Source organism: Ochotona curzoniae, unplaced genomic scaffold (assembly GCF_017591425.1).
Source record: "Ochotona curzoniae isolate NIBS_2020 unplaced genomic scaffold, NIBS_Ocur_1.0 contig_883, whole genome shotgun sequence".
NCBI classification, from domain to species: Eukaryota; Metazoa; Chordata; class Mammalia; order Lagomorpha; family Ochotonidae; genus Ochotona; species Ochotona curzoniae.
The window spans coordinates 70,978,702-70,998,199 of record NW_024466599.1 but is presented as its reverse complement, the minus strand read 5'-3'; positions in this window follow the sequence as shown (position 1 = coordinate 70,998,199).

Here is a 19,498-nt window from a genome sequence, read left to right as displayed (position 1 = left end):
AACCTGAATGGTCGTTAAATAGCGAACCTGAATGGGCGGTAAACCCTACCCTAAATGGCGGTAAACTGCGACCCTGAATGGCGGCAAACAGCAATCCTGAATGGCAGTAAACACAATCGTGAATGGGCGGTAAACACGATCGTGAGTGAGCGGTAAACAGGACCGTGAGTGAACCTGAATGAATCTGAATGGCCGCTAGACCCCAGCTTTAATGGTCGCTACCCCGCAAACTTGACTCCTCACCAGACCCCAGCTTTAATGGTCGCTACCCCGCGAACTTGACTAACGACTCGTCGCTAACCCACGAACTTGACTAACTTGACTCGTCGCTAACCCACGAACTTGACGTGCACATCCCCACTATCAGCGGCTCCCTGAGGTAACCTGAAACCTCAGCTTAAATGGGCCCCTCCCACCCCCACCCCCCCACCCCCCCCCCGCTGCTGCGGCTTCTTGAGCAAAAAGCTCAGTTGTAAACCAATTCCCCCACTATAAGCGGCTCCCTGAGCGATCTGCTCAGCTTACCTTTCTGGCGTTCACCAGCTGACTTCTATCCAATTCACAGCACCAGTTATCTTCTATACGAGTCACGGTACCAGATATCTTCTATCCGAGTCACAGCACCAATTATCTTCTATCCGAATCACAGCACCAGATATCTTCTATCCAAGCCACGGCACCAGATATCAGGGGGTCCTCCCGTCCTGTGAAAGAAATCACCCAACACTTGAGAGAGTCTCCAAGGTGCTTTATTCCGATCTTCCGTTGTGTCCGTTAACTCCATTGTGACCGATATGACCGCTATGACCGTTACACTCCAGCTGCTCCCCCGCCAAGCCCCCGCTTATCTGTCAGACCTGACCAATCAACTTAAAGATAACCAAGGCACACCAATCAGGGCAAAGGGCCAATCACAGGGCAGGAAATGGTCAGTGCCCCCAACAGGAGATAGCTCCTGCTAGTGAGTATGTGACTCAGGCCTGGGTGTTGGTCAGGCTGGACAAGGCAGCTCCACCCGTTGACAAGTATGTGGATTGATTTAGGAGGTAGGGATTTGAATGGACCAGGCAAGGTTGGGCCCAACCTTGTCAGATTGGCACATGCAGGAGTCAGGCTGGAATGTGGATCATAATGAGCGAGGCTTTCATGCCTACTGATTTTCATGAGGCAGGGATGGGGCAGACTGGGCAGGGCTAGGCTGTAGCACCCACCAGTGAGAGTTGGGACATGGGGTAGGCCAGAACAAACCAGGCTGCAGCATCTGATGGCAAAGGCCTAGACAGGGGATGTACTGTGCTGGGAGTAGGCGTGTTCAGGGAGCTAAGGGGATGCCCCACTGCGTTGTGGTTCCCACTGATGTGCGTGAGAGCCAGAATGGGGGGCAGTGATCTGGGCTGGACATGACTGTAATTCCCTTGGCATGGGTGTGGGCTGGGTCTGGGGTGTGCCAGACTGGGCTAGACTTCAGCACCCATTGGTGCTCATGAGTTAGGGTGGGCGTAAGATAATCTAGGCTCAGTCTCTGCCTCCACTGCACCACAGGAGAGCTGTGTCTGGGCATGGACTGAGCATGTCTGGGCTATAGCACCAACAAGACCTGAAAAGGGTGTGATCAGGCGAGGCCACTGGTTCCTGCCAGGACAAGAGGTAGAGCAAGTCAGGCTGGGCCAAGGACACACCAGTGGGCACGAGATCTGCAACTGGAATATGACTTGATAGATAGAGGAGCATGGGAACCCCTCTGTTAGGATCAGTTCCTGCAGTGAGTAAAAGAAGCAAGGTTGGGAGCAGCTCAGCCCATGTTAGGCCAGGCTGCAGTATCTGCCATCATGAGCTGGGACTGGGGGCAGGCTGGACTGCGCACAGCTAAAGCACCCATCTGTGAGGCAGCAGGTGATGGCCCAAATACTTGAGTTCTTGCCAGCCATGAGAGTCCCACATAGAGGTCCAGTCTCCTGGATGTGTTTGGGTGTTTGGATAGTGAATCAGCAGATGAAACAATTCTCTGTCTTTTCACCTTTCAAAATAATAAATGAAAATATAGAAATCTGGTGAAATGTATGGCTTCTATGACCACCATTGAAATGATGGGCCAACTGTTTATTTTTAGAAAAGTTTATTTATTTTATTTTTACTGGAAAGGCAGATTTAAAGAGAGGAGAGACAGATAAGAAGATGTTCCGTCCAGTAATTCATTCCCCAAGTAGCCACAACAACTGGAGTCATGGCAATCCGAAGCCAGGAGCCAGGAACCTCTTCTGGGTCTCCCAAGCGGGTGCAGAATCCCAAGGCTTTGGGCCATCCTCAACTGCTTTCCCAGGCAACAAGCAGGAAGCTGGATGGGAAGCAGGGCTGCCAAGTTTAGAACCAGGACCTATGTGGGATCCCGGGCGCACATGCAAGGTGAGGACATGTGGGACCCCCAACTATTTTATTTTTACGTAAAGATTTATATTTTTTTAAATTGAAAGTGCAGATTTACAGAGAGGAGAGACAGAGAAAGAGCTTTCACCCACTGGTTCACTCCCCAAATTGCTCTAATGGCCAGAGCTGAGCCAATCTGAAACCAAGAGCCAAGAGCTTCTTCTGAGTCACAAACTTGGGTGTGGGGTCCCAAGGTTTCGAGCCATCCTCCACTGCTTTCCCAGGTGCTTTAGCAGGGAGCTGGATGGGAAGTGGAGCAACTGGCATAGAAACTGATGTCCAAATGGGATCCTAGTGCTTTCAGGCATGGATTAGCCAACGGAGCCATCATACCGGCCTGCTATTGTCATTTGTTTTGTTTGCTTCACATACTATATCATGGAATTCTTTCCAGATCAACACATGCACATCTAACTTTGTATTTGCTGATTAATATTGCCTATTGTGAGTGTACCCCAAGTTATCCAGCAGTTTTCTTTGATGAATATTCAGATGATTTTTGTTTTTTGCCCCTCGAGCACTGCAGCCTTATACTTTGGAGCTTTGGGTGTGTGTGTGTGTGTGTGTGTGTGTGTGTGTGTAATGTGCCTCAATAGATTCTGCCCTTGCTGTTTTTTTGGAGCAATTCATACTTTGGCCAGTAGATGGTGCAAGTGTCAGCCCCCAACTCCAAGGCTGAAGACATTGTCTCCCTGGAAGTTTGCCTGCCCACTGGATGAATGAAAACAGAAGCTGTTAGCATTTACATCTTCAGTTCCCTGACCCCTTGGGAAGCTGAGCATCTTTGCAGATGTTTATTGGTCATTTGCATTTCCTTGGGAATATGAAATGCTGGCCTCAGGCAAACTCCTGAGAAAAGTGGTTCTGTTCTGTCTCATGATCATTTTCTTCTGGGCATGATGGGGCAGGCCTTTGGTGCAGCAGTTTGAACCTGCTGGAAATGCCCACATCCCTTGTTGGAGTGCCTGGGTTCAAGTCCCAGCTTTGCCTCTGATTCCAGCTTCCCTTACATGTGCACCTGGGAGGCAGTAGAGATATGTCAAGCTAGTTGAGTCCTCCACCCACACGGGGAGATAGGAAGTGAATTCCCAAGTCTGGGAACTGACGATTGCAGGCATTTGGAGAGTGAAGCAGCAGATTTTTGGAGAGTGTCTATGTCTCCCCTATCTGTCTGAAAATAGGGTGGCTTCTTTAGTGTAGTTAGTAAATAAAATACCACTGGGGGCAGGCATGACAGGGTAGCAGGTATAGTCTCTGCTTTCGATGATGACATCCCATCTGGGCACTGGTTCATGTCTTGGCTGTTTCACTTCCAATACAGCTCCCTGCCAATGGTCTGAGAAGAGCATGAGGAGATGTTCTAAAGTGTCTAGGCCCACGCCACACACGTTGGAGACTTGGATGAAGTTCTTGGCTTTGGCCTGGCCCTGCCCTGGCTGTTGCAGTCATCTAGGAATTGACCCAGAGCTGGAAGATATTTATCTCTGTCTCGCCATCTATCACTCTTTCAAATAAATTAGTATTAAAAACAAGGCACCACTGGACACCGGTATGCCATACAGGAGTGTATGGATTCAAGTCCCAGTTCCACTTCTGAGTCTAAAATCCTGCTATCATGCACCCGATAGGCAGCATGTGATAACACCTGTACTTGGGTCCACGTCATCCATTGACTTCCCAGGTCTTGCTTTGGCCTGGCCTAGCTTTGGCTGTTTTGCAAGCATTTAGAGAATAGTAAGATGAAAGTAGCTTGTCTGTTCTCCCTGCCACCTCACATGTGTGTATACTATTGTGTCTCTCTGCTTTCCAAATAAATACTAAATTTTAAGATTGTATTAGGCAGGCATAACACCCACCTCTCAGGACACCATGAGAACTAAATGAGACACTTGCAAAGCCCTCAGGACAACACTCCATACATTTCAAGCACTCAGTAAATGTTCATTTAGAAGCCATCTCTTGTTGTATTCATACTGCCTTCTATTTGCCCGAGAAACTCTGTGTCGTCAGATCCTTACCTCTGTGCAAGGACCTGGGCCTTCAAAAAGGGGGCCACTGTATTCCTTCTGCTTCATAAGCTATTTTCAGTCTGTTTCAATTATGTGAATGAATCATTCAAAATCAACACTTTTTAAGTGAATCTATTTGAAAATCAGAGTTACAGAGAAAGACAGGGAGAGAGAGCAAGCAAACAAGATCTATACAATGGCTCACTTGCCAGATGGTCACAAGAGCCAGGGATGGACCAGGTCAAAGCTAAGAACTTAATGCATGTCTGCCATGTTGTGTTGGGGGTTTGACACTCTGGGCCAATTTCCACTGTTTTTCATGAGCTCATTACCAGGGAAGTGGATCAGGAATAGAGTAGTATGGATTAGAACCAGCATCCATGTGGGAAGTCAACATCATTGGCAGTAGTTTTATGCCCTCTGTCACAAGGTCAGCTTCCATATAAGCATTTCTATATTGGCTAATCGCATTCTTATTTGGAGAAACTGCTTCTCTCATTGGTTTACAGGGACTTTTTGAATAAGAGGGAGATTACACTGCGTCTTTTCCAGGGGCCAAGATTGTTATTCTTTTTAAAAAAAGATTTATTATTTTTATTTTGATTGGAATGTCAGATCTACAGAGAGGAGAGACAAAGAGGAAGATCTTTCATCCAGTGATTCTTTCCCTAAATGACCTCAATGGCCGGTGTTGCTCTGATCCGAAGCCAGGATCCAGGAATCTCTTCCAGGTCTCCCACATGGGTGTAGGGTCCCAATGCTTTGGGCCATCCTCAACTGCTTTCCCACACCACAAGCAGGGAGCTGGACGGGAAGTGGAGCTGCTGGGATTAGAACCAGTGCCCATATGGGATTCTGGGGCAGACATTAGCTGCTAGGCCACGAAGCCAGGCCCCATTTTTCAAGAGTTACTAAAATGTGATTTCTGTCTTGAATCTATTGAAAGAAACAGGAAGGGAAGACAGGCATGTGACAGAGTCGTTAAGTCTCACCTGGCACACCTGTATTCTTTACCATGGGGACAGGTCCAATCCTGGCTGCTCTGCTTGTCATTTCAGCTTCCTGTTAATGCACACCCTGGGACACATCAGGTCTTGCTCAAGGACTTGGGTCCCTGCCACCTGTACGAGACCAAGATTGGGCTTCAGGCTCCTGGCTCTGACCTGGCCCAGCCCTGGCTATTGCAGACAATTAGGAAGTGAACTCGCAGAAAGAAGAGCAGTTGCTTTTTGTCTCTCTGTCACTCTGCCTTTTAAATAACATGAAAATAAAATGTTAAAAAAAAAAAGTGGAAGGGGCTGGGCAGAGTCCATACACACAAGGTCAAAGTAATGGGGCCCCAAAAGGATTTAGTCTGCATTACTGTTACCTAACATGTAACTCTGACTTCTCCTAGGCCACAGAGGCTGTGAGCACTTAGGAAGGTCCTGGGCTGGTTTGTAATTACAGAGACTAGGGCGGTGGGTGTGTCTGGCCCCCAGGCCTGCTGGGGTCCCTTCAGACCAGTGTCTTTCTTCCACAATTGGAAGCCTGAGGAGTCTGAGGCTGAGTAGCTGAACCTCTGAGGGCCTGCTGGGTACTGGGAGGTCAGAGCAAGCCCAGCTTTTCTATGCTGATGCTATAAATCCAAAATGGGTCACTGGGAACTGCCGCCAGCAGGAGCCAGGCAGCAGGGGAGGCTCCAAGTGGCCTGAGGAGGCTGTTCTGGAAAAACAGTTTTTATTTGAAGAAGCAGGATCTGATGAAAGACAGCAGAGGACACTCACTTTGGAAATTACACCCAGTGTCCCAAGACCTCTCCCTGACCCACTAACTTGTACTGTACTGCAGGACCCATTGATCCCTCCTTGAGATCCATCTGGTAAATCCTAACATTCCTCTCTCCCCCAACAGCCACTCTTTTCTTTCCCTTCCCACTCACTCCTCTTACAGCTCTCTTCTCTGCCTGCTGGGTTGTCCATGGGATTCCTTCTTCTTAAGTCAGGGCCCAAGTAAACTACATGAACAGTCAGGGGGATGCTGTCTATGCAGGTGTATGTAGGGTTGACAAGGCCACAAAGGACAGTGAGGACCAGGGCAGGGCACAAGTGCCAAAACATGCCAGCCTTTCTTTCCTGCCACCCTTCCAGTTTCCATCAGTGACCCCAGCTGGCAACCAATGGATGAGGGAGTCCCTTGATGCAGGCCACTGAGAGCAGGCAGAAGGGTAGTGAATGTAGAGGGACAAATAGGGAATGAATAAGAAGAGTCTAACAAGAGTCTTAACCTGGTATAATAACCTATTTTTTTAAGATTTATTTTATTTTTTATTTGAAATGTAGAATTACAGAGAGAAGAAGAGACACACAAAGAGAGAGCTTCCATTGGTTTATTCCCCAAAAGGCTTTAATGGCCAGAGCTGAGCCCATCCAAAACTTGGAGCTTCTTCCAGGTCTCTCACAGGGGTGTGGGGTCCTGAGGCAAGGACTTGAGCTGTTCTCTGCTGCTTTCCCAGGCTATCAGCAGGGAAATGGATCAGAAGTAGAGCAGCCAAGGCATGAATCAGTGCTCACATTGGGCACTGGTGCCATGAGCTGAGGTTTAGCTACTACTGGCACCATCCTCAACAATCAATGGCCTAACTTTAAGAACTGGCACACTGGGCCCGGGACGGTGGCACAGTGGTTAAGGTCCTCTCCTTGCACACCCGGGATCCCATATGGGCGCTGGTTCTATCCCAGCAGCCCCGCTTCCCTTCCAGCTCCCCACCTGTGGCCCGGGAAAGCAGTCAAGGACTGCCCAAAGCTTTGGGACCCTGCACCCGCGTGGGAGACCCGGAAGAGGCTCCTGGCTTCGGATCAGCATAGCATTGGCCGTTGCGCTCACTTGGGGAGTGAATCATCGGACGGAAGATCTTCCTCTCTGTCTCTCCTCTCTGTATGTCTCCCTTTCCAATAAACAAAAAATAAATCTTTAAAAAACAAAACAAAAAAAAAGAACTGGCATACTGAGTTCTGTGCTCCCTGCCACACTGGTACCCGACACTAAATGCACTCAGCCATTTTTCTCTTGCGTCTTTACTCCTAGGATGCTGAATGAATCCATCTGTATTTGTTGCTACAAGAAAACCCCTGAGGTTGGATAATTTGTGAAGAAAACAGGCTTATTCAGGTTACAGTTCTAGAGGGCAGAGAGCATGGTGTCAGCCTCTGCACACAGGAGTCAGGTTTAGATGGGTCCCTGAAGTGAGTACGGCTTGCTTACACACCAGAGTGCTGAATTCCAAGCTTCTCTTCACTGTGGCAATTGCACCATCATCCAGCATTCTTCTCTTCCCATTCACTTCCAGGCTGCCTAGAAGATCCCCATCAGCCACCCCACCTTGCCTTGTGTTAACCTCTTCATCAACTGCTCACAACTGCTCTCGCCCTGTCCTACGACCCACTCCTAGCATGCCCCCCCCCCCAATTCTATCACTCGAATTTCTTACCTTCCTCTTGGCTGAACCCCAGTCAAGATGTATACACAAAGCTTGTTAGAGTTATCATCCTCATGATAGTAAAAGATGGGAAAACCCAACTGTTCAACAATGGATGAGTTTTGTTTATCCAAACCAAATCAAATGTGGAATGGCTGTACCATGGAATATAATTCAGTCATAGAAATGAAGGAGCTATTGCTAAATGCCACACCTTGAATGAACCTTAAAAACATGATGCTGAGTTGAGGAAGCCAGATACAAAGAACATAGGTGGTAAAATTCTACTTACATATAATATTCAGTGTTGAATTGAAAAAAAAAGCTAGAAAGTTGATTAGTAATTTTTAGTGGCTGAGGGAAAAGAGGAGAGAGGAGTGACTGCTAATGGGAACTGGGATTTTCCTGGAGAATATTTTGAAATTGGATGGTGGTAATGACTGCAAAACTGGTCCATGTACAAAAACAAAACAAAAAAAGACCTTTGCATTGTGTACTCCAAAAGTGTGACTATCGTGGAATATTACTATATATTTTTTTTTGACATTTTTGGAGTGGCCTTGTGTTACAGCAGGTTAAGCTGTTGCCTGTGTCCCTGGCAGCCCTTTTGAGCTCTTAAAATTTGAGTCCGGCTGCTTTACGTTTGATTGAACTGCTTGCTAACAGCCTGGAAAAACAGTAGAAGATGGCCCAAGTACTTGGGTCCCTGCCACCCACATGCAAGACTCTGATGAGACTTCAGGGTCCTAGCTTTGGTCTAGGTCAGTCCCAGCAGTTGTGCTATTTCTGGAGTGAGTCAGCAGATGCAGGATCTCTCTCTGTCTCTGTCTCTCTCTCTGAAAACTGCCTTTCAAATCAATAGAAAACAGGAGTGAGACAGGCAGGCCCATGCCCTTTTCTTTCCTAGTAGGTTATAAACACTTTAAGGGGAGGATTACTTTTTCTTTTCTTTTTAATTGATTACATTGCATCATGTGACACAGTTTTATAGGTGCTGGGATTCCCCCCTCATCTTCCCAGCCTCCCACCCTCCCATGGTGGATTCCTCTATCTTGTTGCTGTATTATATTTCAAAATCTGTCGAGATTGTTTCATTGCAAGAGTATACCAAGCATAGTGTCCAGCATCTTATTGTCCAGATAAGTTCAACGGTTTCTTCGGGAGACTGCTGGGGTCCGTGCAGTAGGTGTGGATGACATGAAGGTGTGAAGAGAACAGCTCCCTGCTTGGCAGGGCCTGGGGAGCTTCCAGCTGTTTGGCACGGCCCGGTGATTTCTCTCTGACCACCTTGACGCAGTCTCACCCCCTGTTTGCATGGACACTCAAGCACCCCACTAAGAATTCTGTAATCTATTGAGGCATTGTTTGCCCCTGTGAGATGGCTTTGGCAACTACTGTGAGCTTAAGAGTTAATGTTATTGATAATGTCTTAGTGAGTTGGCCTTTAACTGTGCACAGGAGTACAATTAAACCCATGCCATTTCTGGACACCTGATTGTGTGCCTACCCATTGCCCTGAAATCGGGCCCAGACATAGCATGCCTTCTGGGAAACGGCTTAACAAGAATTTTACAAACTAATGGAAACGATGGGAGTATGAGCTGAAACTGCTATGGCAAAAATATAGTTGCTGTGACCTTAAAGGTTACCCTGTCCTTGCAACTCTTTAGAGCATAGAAAATGTAGCTGCTTTAGCCACTTTCATAATCTTTTAACTAGAGGAAATATAGGATGATTCTATTAACATCACAGAGATATACTTTTGATTATTGTTTGATTGCTTATGAGGTTGTAGAGCCTGCAGTTGTAGGGGGATTTAATGTTTGAAACTTTTTGTCTTAGATCCTTATATTTTTTCTCTTTTGATGTATTTCTCCCATTATGTGATAGATAAAGTTGTGAAAATAAAATGTAGTAGGAATGTTTTACTAATTAGTAGGTAACCATCTGTGCCTTGGCCTTGGAGTTCTGGCTGTCACCTAGTGGCCACTTCTGAAGAATGAATAACGGCTTGCTTTAAAGAAACTGATTAGAGTAACTTACAGAATTATCTTTAAGAGACCTGGTTGAGCATGAAGTAAAAATTAATTCAACATCTGTGCATGCTGTCTTAGTTCTACAGTTAAAGATAAAAAATCAAATGTTTGTGCAGAGACTTGTGATGTGTCTAAGTAAATAAAAAGGACAGCTTCTTCTTGAGCAAGGAAGCAGCAAAAACGCAACAAGCAACAAGTGTCTGTGTCTTTCTTTATCGCCGACTCCATGCACCCTTCCCGAGCTCCGAACTCAGCTGGAGCTGGACTCCGGCAGGAGACCATCTCTGGTCTGAAGGTAGAGCCAACAGAGTATCATCCCAATCAATTAAAAGCCACAACATTACATCAGTAACAATTTATAATGTAATGGAATTAGTTGACATGGTATTGAGTAACCAACATGTTAAAAGAGAAAAAAAAAAGAGTGCAAGTACTGAACCACATTCTGTGACTTCTACATTGAATTTCAATTATTAGTTTATATACAACTGGGTTCTATACACCTTAAAATGGCTATAGGGTACTATTCAGCTGTCTCATGTCTATTTTCATTTTAGTATTTACCAGCTTATAGCGTTGAAGCATGATTTTGCAGAACCTGGCTGTTTTTCGGGTAGTTTAACTCTATAACTTTAACAAGACATATGTCAACAGTTTAGGTGAACAGTTTTAGAGGGGTGTGCAGAGAAATCTTCAATACCCTAGTGAGGAGTAACTAATCTTTGTGTCCCACCCAGTGAGTTAAAAGTGCATCCCCACTGCCCGTTTCCTGTCTGTTTCTAAGCTTTGCTTGCTGTTTTCTATCTATTCTAGTTTTTTGTTTGTTTGTTTGTTACTTTGTTTTGAGGGGTTTCTGGAGCAATCCTGATGGTCATTAAGAGAGAGGGTGGGGACGCAAAGTTGGAACCAGGAAAGGACCGGAGAAAGCTCCTCTCCCTAGTCCCGAAGGAAGTTTACTGTTCTTCTGTTTTTGCAGACTGCTCAGTGCTCCTGGTTGTCATTCCGATGACCTTGGATCCTGCAAGGCAGGATTTGGGCTTCTTAAATCTCATGTGGAGATCGAAATGGAGGTGGGTGACCTCAGAGTTCTAGGCCTCCGAAGGCACTCCACAGGGAGGATTTCATGGAACATGCTCCTCTCCTTATTGCAAGTGCCTTTCATGGGGTCCAGAACCCTATAGTGGAGACTTGTTAAATTCCAAAGGACAATTATGCTGTTTGGTTAAAAAATATTTGAGAAAGATAGAAAGAAAAATACCTCCATCTATTGCTACACTGCAAATGGGCACAACAGCTAAGGCTGGCCAGGCCAAAGCTTGGAACTCAATCTGGGTCTCCTCCACGGTGACATGGACCCAACTACCTGAGCCATCACCTGCTGCCTCCCAGGATGAGCAGCAGCAGGAGGCTGGTATTGGGAGCAGAGCCAGGACAGGAGCCCGGGACTCCAATATGGTTTGCAGGAGTCCCAGTGACATCTTCACCATTAGGTCACATGCCCAGCCCTGCCATTTTGTCAATGGGAAAACATAAATAAGCATGTGGACACATCTACATTAAAGAGAGATTATTGCATCTGGGGAACTATTGGAGAAATTCATCTGAATTGGACACCTATTTCCAACCACAGTCCAGCTCAGAGTGGACAGAGATCTACTAAAGCAAACTGAAGAAGATTCTCCTCCCAAAATGATGTCAGAGAGCAGAAGCTCATATCACTTTCTACCTGTATCACTGTTGAAAAGAAAAGAGGGCATGCATGAGGTGAGAGGAATTCCAACAGATAATTCTGTGCTCTGAATTATCCTTCCTCCTGGTGTGCCAGCTGTGTCCTCAGGCAAGCCATTCTGCAACCCATCAGTGGAGCCTGGTCCATGTGACCCTCACAGATAGTTGCTGCTTTGCCATTACATCAACCTACAGGGAGCACTTCTGGTAAGTCTTCAGCCCCTGCATTCCTTGGGGCTCTAACTTAAGCCTGGTTTCCACCTGTGCTCACCTTCATGGGTTCACTCCCCTTTGGGGGACCATCCTCTGGATCAACACAGAAGAGAGCCCTGCCATCTCCCCGCTCTCTCTGTTGGTGTTTCTTCAGCAGTAGTCCTTTCCCTAAGAACTCTCCACCCACTCTCCTGTGTACTCAGCAACTATCTCTTCCCAGACTCCTATTCCCAACGTCTACGTGTGGCTTCTGTCCCTTCAGCCCTGAGTTCTGGGATCTCCTCCTCAGGCTGGCTGACACCTGGCAGGCCTGCCCTTCCCCACTGTCAAATGACATCCTAGTCCTCAAGGGCTGCACTTGCATTCATGCCTTAGCACAATCCATCAGTCCCTTTTCCTTGAATGCTTCCCTCTCTTGGGAGATAAATTGCAAATTCCAACTCATCATTTAACACTTTGAGTAATGTGGCTGTGCCTCAGGTCATCAGAGTGCCCCCAGAGTGTGGGGTGATCATCACAGCCTATGAGCCTCTGGAACACTTTAGGCACACCTTCATGTGGGATGACAACACTGAAGAACTGTTGCCATCTTGCAGGGTTTGATTCTAGGAACGGATGGATGGCGGGTGCTTGGAGTGTGTTGAATGATTACAGAACAGATGAATACATTGTGTGGAAAAATTGTTTATCTAGCTTTTCATAGAAATAATAAATAAATAATTTACTTACTTATTTTGAAATCAAGTCAGAATTACAGAAAGAGAAGCAAAGAGAAACTGGGTGAGACACAGAGAGAGACACAGAGAGAGAGACAGAAAATAATCCATTTACTAGTTCACTTGGTAGGTAGCTGCAATAACCAGAGAAGGGTCAGGCTGAATTCAGGATCCAGGAGCTTCATCCAGCTCTCCCGTGTGAGTACAAGTGCTTGAACCATTGGGCCATCTCCTTCTGAGATTCCCAGACCATTAGAAGGGAGATGGATCAGAAGTAGAGCAACTTGGACACAAACTAGTGCTTGTATGGGATGCTGGCATTGTAGGAGATGGCTTTATCCCCTGTGCCACAACACTAGTCCCTTGTATTTAGCTTTTGTGATACTTGTTTGTTCAAACTTCATTTCTTAAAATAATATTTGAGACACAAAGAGAAAGAGGCAAAAGGGGGCAGGAAGTTGGCACAGTGTTGGAAATGCTGCTTGGGATATTATGTGCATCTCCTACCAGAGAACCAGCAGGTTCAAGTCCTGGCTCTGCTACCAATTGCAGCTTCCTGCCAGTGCACTCCCTGGAGGCAGCAGGTGTTGGGTCTGAAAGTAAGAAAACTTAGTTGCCTTTCCTTTTCCCTTAGAGAGTCTCCCTGGAGGAAGAAGCTGTGGCTCTCTTGTCCTACTCCCATTTTGCTCACTCAGATTTAGTGTTCATTCACAACCACCTCATTAGCTCTTCTGAGCAAACTGGGACTCCTCCTCCTCTGTGTGGTTTGCTATCTTCTCTCTAATAGCCCATTTGCTGTTAGGATATGGAGGCCAGCAGAGGCTCTGGAGTCAGAGACACCAGTTCAAAAGACCCTGCATCCTCTGGCTATGTAACTTGAGTAACTTGACCCACCCAACCCCCAATTCTCCCTTCATAGGGAAGTTACAAGGAGGGAACAACAATGGCTGTAGTGTTTGTAGCACACACTGGGTGATCAATAAATGATAATCGCATGAAGTTGGGGCTATAAATGAATAAAGTAATTGAAAGTGTTATCCATGCAGACCCCTGTTGTGGCCTGGGGGCTAAATGTGTTGGGATCCCATATGGGCACCAGTTCTAATCCCAGCAGCCCTACTTCCCTTGCAGCTCCCTGCTGTGGCCTTGGAAAGCAGTCAAGGAAGGCCCAAAGCCTTGGGATCCTGCACCTGTGTAGAAGACCTGGAAGAAGTTCCTGGTTCCTGGATTCGGACCATTGTAGCTCTGGCTGTTGTGGTCACTTGGGGAGTGAATCATTGGATGAAAGATTTTCCTCTCTGTCTCTCTTCCTTTGTACATCTGCCTTTCCAATAAAAAAAATAAGAAAAATTTTTTAAAAATGAACTTTATTAAAAAAAACATGTCTACTCCTGGCTGACCTTTTTCAGAATCAGCCATTACTCACCTGAGACTGGGGAAGGAATAAGATCAACGTGCTCAGGCTTCTCTCGGGCAGGCAGGCCCATCACTAGGACACTATTCAAAGCTCTCCAGGAAAGAGTTAAGAGGCCAACTCACCAGGAGTGGGCACACGCCATAGCTAATGGTTCCCCAGGGCAGGACTTGTGGGAGGAGGAGGAAGATGGTGTATAGAGGGGGAGAAAGATGGGGTGGCAGGTCCTGAGCTGGTCCTGGGCACACATTGCAGGGCCAGAGGCTGAGTTGTTGCATTGCCTGAAGCATCCCTATTTATTTATTTATTGCCTAGCAGGGTCCTCTGGGAGGAATGTGAAAAGTGTCAGAAACGTGGAACCTGAACACATACAAAGAAGCAAGTGCAATGAGTTCCTCAAATGAGGGCCAACTCTGGAAATGTGGAGACAGACAGGTGCAACAAGGAGTGTGTTGCACTTGAATTATGGCCACTGTAATCCAGTGTGTGGTTCCACACCGGAGGGTAGCCTGCAAGCCTCAATTTCTCCTTCTGAAAAGCAGACATGTCCTAGCACCCTCCAGTTGTTGGTGCAGATCAAGTGAGGTAAGGTTTCTGGAAGCAATCTATTCAGCCAATCGGGCAATTGTGCAGAGGGTATTATTCTCAACTGTGCTTATGGCTGGATCTTCCTCTTTATATTGAATTTTACAACCTGGGTTCCTGTGCAATAGCATAGTGGTTAAAATCCTCGCTTTGAACATACCGGGATCCAATATGAGCGCTGGTTCTAATCGCAGCAGCCCTGCTTCCCATCCAGCTCCCTGCTTGTGGTGTGGGAAAGCTGTGGAGGATGGACCAAAGCTTTGGGACCCTGAGACCATGTGGGAGGCCTGGAAGAGCTCCTGGCTTCGGATTGGCTCAGCTCCAGCCATTGCAGTCACTTGGGGAGTGAACCGTCAGACAGAAGATCTTCCTCTCTCTTTCTCCTCCACTCTGTACATCTGAATTTCCAATAAAGACAAGTATATATTTTTAAAAATTCACATCCTGCTTATTAAAATGAACTCACCAACATATGCTTGAAATATTTAAAACGGCACGTGTCTCCCAAGACTGGTAAGGAGATGGGAAAGAAACCCGTTTCCATCGTCAATATCCCCTTTTGACAACTGGAAGCCACAATCAAAGGGCCCAATCTCCTTAGGGATTCATCTAAAGGAAGTCAAGATTCAAGTGCTCATCTTCATGTGGAAGCCGCCACTGGCTTACTGGGGCGGGCAGCAGCCTTGCACTCAGCACCCGGAAAGGGCCCCGGGCCGCTTCCCCCATGTTCCCTGGGGGACACAGGCCAGCTGCGGCTGTCCCCCCTGGGCTGGAGAACCAGTGGGGGATCATCCACCAGTTCCTCAGGAGAGCAGCCCGCTGAGGAGAAGGTGTCCGCGGCCTAGCTCAAGGCCCGGCTAAGGGCCAGGGGCTCTGGCCGCACTTGATGTGGGCCGACATCCCACACGCAGGGAACATGCCTCAGTGTCCTCCTCTGCGACATGGGCCTGCACACTGGGGGCCCAGAGCGAGCACAGCTCCAGGAACCCTAAGTAGGTTATGGAAGCCCAGGACACAGGCGGCCCGGCTCCAGGATGCGCATGCCCGCCTGCTGGACACGCCCCACCCACGCACGTCCGAGGGTGCGTCATGGCGGCAGCGGGGGTGGTGTCACGTGGGGTCAGCCGTGCTGCGTGCTGCGTGCTGCGTGCAGGCCCTGGGCCGTGAGGCAGAGAGTTGGGGGCTGCTTGCTGATGCTGTTGGGGCTCAGGGCGGTGTGGAGGCCTGAGGCGGGAGCTGCCCGCTGCCCTGGTGCCCGCAGAGCCCCTAGGGCTGCCCTGCCGCTCTTGCCCACTAGCTGGCCTCATCCCCTGAGGGGCCCGCGCTCCCACCCACCCTCTCAGGCCGCTTCCCGCAGAAGCCTTCTGGGTGGAGGAGTCCTGGGCGCTGGCTTTGACTGAAGCCCAGGCGGTAGGGTCCCCAGTTCCGTGTTACAGGTGAGGAAACTGAGGCTGGGGAAGGTCGGGGTCACGTGGTGTCGGGCGGGTGTCGCAAGCCTGGTGGCCTGGCCACTCGCTTGGGCTTTGATAAACTCCTTGGTGCAGAGTGTGTGTGTTGTAGTGTGCGTTCCTCGTTGCAGTGTGTATGTGTGTGTATGGGGGGAGGGTAGTGAGTGTGTGGTGTGTTGGTGTATATGTGTGGGTGTATGTGTGTTGTAGTGTGTGTTACTTGCTGCAGTGTGTGTGTTTGGGGGGGAGGGTATTGTGTGTGTGTGTGTGTGTGTGTGTGTGTGTGTGTGTGTGTGTGTGTGTTGTAGTGTCAGCCAGGCCCTTTCCTGGCACTGGGGAGGCTGGCCTTGTGTGGGTGGGGCTTCTTCGGAGTCCTTGGAGAAATGGTTTGTGTTGTGGTCGAGTTGGCATTTTGTTTTCCTTTCATGTGCCCTCATGGAATACCACAGTGACTGTTTTTCTCTGCAGAAAGGTATCCTGTCCCCAGCCCCTTGGCCTGTGTGATGGATCCAGTTTATAACACTGGAGGCTGTTTTACTTTCTTCCTGGCTAAAACCTCATCTGCTTCCATCCCTCAGATCGCCAGCAGAGGCTTGCTGGCCAGAGCCAGCGCCCTTGCTAGCATTCCCAGGCTATTAAGTGTTTGTGTAAAAGAATAGATCTAAAATGTAGTGCTAGAAATAAGGCATCTTGACAGAGCCAGAGCTGTATCAATACGGTTCAGGCAGGATTCTGAGTTCTTCTTGGCACTTTTGACATCAGGTCTCTAAAAAGCATTTGGGATCATTATTTGGCCTCACAACTCTAAGACAAAGATTTTATTTTGCTTCTAGCCAGGATTGGGGGTGGGGAGGACTGAGAACAGGAAAGTGAGGTGATGTTGTGGTACTGTACTGTGGAGTGGGGATGAGAGCTGAGTGGTGAAGGTTGTGGGCTTGGGTTGCTGGGATTTAGGGGGCAGGTGGGGTGGGAGAGGATGCCTTAGGTAGATGGAGCTGCATTGGAGAGTAGCCGGGGGCCAGGCTCCAAGGTCATGGCAGTCCTTATTGAGTGGTTGGAGTGTGGAGATCATCAGGGCAAGAGGCAGAAAGGAAAAGGAGGATTTGAGTGTTAAGTCTGCCTTTGTGTTTGACGGCTGGCACAGCACCTGGCACACAGCACAGGCAGCACATCAGATGGACCACAGTCCTCATGTGCCACTGATTTGAGGAATTGTTGTTTGTTCACATGTTAACAGCTCTGAAGTTGTGCCATGTTCCACCTGTGATGGCGTCTTTGTGCCATCATTTACTCTGCGAACGTCTTGGCTTTGTCTGTGACATGGAAAGTCATGCCACAGAAAGTGGCAGGGTCTTAGCAACTGATGAAGTCAGGCAGCCAGCTGCCGCTGTGGTCTGGTGATTGTTAAGTTTCAGGGTTGGAGATTTGGGCAGAGAAGATGACCATTGTCAGTTGGTACTACTGCTGCTTCTTTCTGTCACTTTAACAATGTGTTTTCACGGCATATGAGGGAGCTTTGCAAAGCATGGAAATAACAGGTACCTGAGTGAGGAAGAAGAAAAAGCTGGTGGATGTGTCTCCTTCCCCAGAAAAATTGGAATGCAGCACACCCGCTGGTAGATCCAGCTCTCACTGAAACATACTCTGTCAACAGGCAGACCTGGTTACCGACTAAATGGGCAGCCCTGACCCCTGAGCTTTAAGAGCAGCTGGCCTCAATACACCTGCTGGCACTGAGGTCTAGGTTCTGACATCTGCTGGATTTTTAGGGATCCCTGGCTCTGTCCCATGGTAGCACTGTCCCATTTATAGCACTGCTAGTGTTATAAACCAGCTCTAGGGCAGAGACCCTAACTGCCTCAACCATGGTTTTCCCACACTCAGCACAGTTCCTGACTCAAGGGACATGCCACATTGGAGTTTGTAGAGCAGAGCTGCATTGGGGAGTCTGGGTGAAGTTCTCTTCTAGATGCCTCCATCAGAAGTCTTCATCTGATAGGAATCAGGTTGTAGGTCAAGGTTCAAGATCCTAATCCTTTGTATTGTATGGCTGGTTTTCTCATTATTTTTAAGATTTAATTAAGTTTGTTTAATTTGAAAAGTAGAGTTGCAGAGAGAGGTTGAGACACAGTCCTATCTGCTGGTTCATTCTCAAAATGGCCACAGTGAGCAGAAATTGGGTAGGTCAAGGCCCAGAATTTCTTCACAGTGTCCCACGTGGGTGCAAGAGCCCAAGAACTTGAGCCATCCTCTGCTTCTTTCCCAAGCACATTATCAGGGAAGTGGATTGGAAGTGGAGCAGCTGGAGCTCAAGCTGGTACCATATTGAGATTGTGTTACCTTAGGCAGGAGCTTAACCTACTGCACCGTGGCACCAGTCCCAGGTTTTCTCATTTCTAACCTTTGGCTTGCAGGGAACTTCTGGGACTTGGTTCACTTATAAACTAGAAGCTGCCTGTAAATGGAGCCAGTTGGTTGCCTTGCTTCCAGTTGAGTCTTGAGAATGTGGTATGGAAGCATAATACCATGTTATGTGGCAGGTTGTCTGTGCCAGGCTCTGTGTTTAAACAGGTGGACAGGTGCCTTAGCCTAGGCAAAGTCGTAAAGCTGCAAGAGGATGTTCTGGAAACACAAGGCCAAAGTCTGCCTTTTGTTTTGCCTCCAGGGAAGGTGTGGGTTGGAGGATGGGGTCCCTCGGGATCTGCTGAGATTGGTCCCTGCTGCCATTCCACCACTCCAACTGACCTGAGTCCTCCTAGAATTAGATGCCTTGAGCGTGCAAAGCATCCTTGTACAGCCTGCTGCTCAGGTTGTATGTGTTTCTCTTTAGGTAGAGGCCAGGTGCTGTCATGGCTGGGGCTGTGCACATGAAAACCAGGAGGCTGCAGTTCCATTCAGGTCTCCCACATGGGTGGCAGGAGTCCAGGTCATTAGGCCATTTTATGCTGCTTTCCCAGACACAGGGAGCTCCCTAGGAAGAGGTGCATGAGTGTAGCTCCAGTTGTGTTTAAATTTATCTATTTAGTTATTTTTCTATTTTTCATATGGATTTAAATTACTCCTTACTGCATTTTCATTTCAGTCTTGAAGGACTTGCTTTAGTATTTCTAGTAAGACTAATTTGTGAGCAGCACATTTTCTGGTTTTGTCTGTGTGAGTGTTCCTTAATTTCTGCACCTTTTTTGGAGACTGTATTGGATATGGTGTTATCAGGGACAGACTTTTTCTTTGAAGGGTTTGGATATTTCACCCCCTGCCTTCTGTGCTCCCTGGCTTTGGATGAGAATTTGGTTGCTAATCGTGCAGCTGCCTCATGTGAAGAGTTGCTTCTGTCTTCCTGCTTTGAAGAGTCTCTGGGGCAAGCATTGTGGCCCAGCCAGTTAGGGTGCTGCTGGGGGTGCCTACATCCTGCAGCAGAGTGCCTGGGATCAAGATCTGCCTCTGCTTCCAATTCAACTTGTTGCTAAT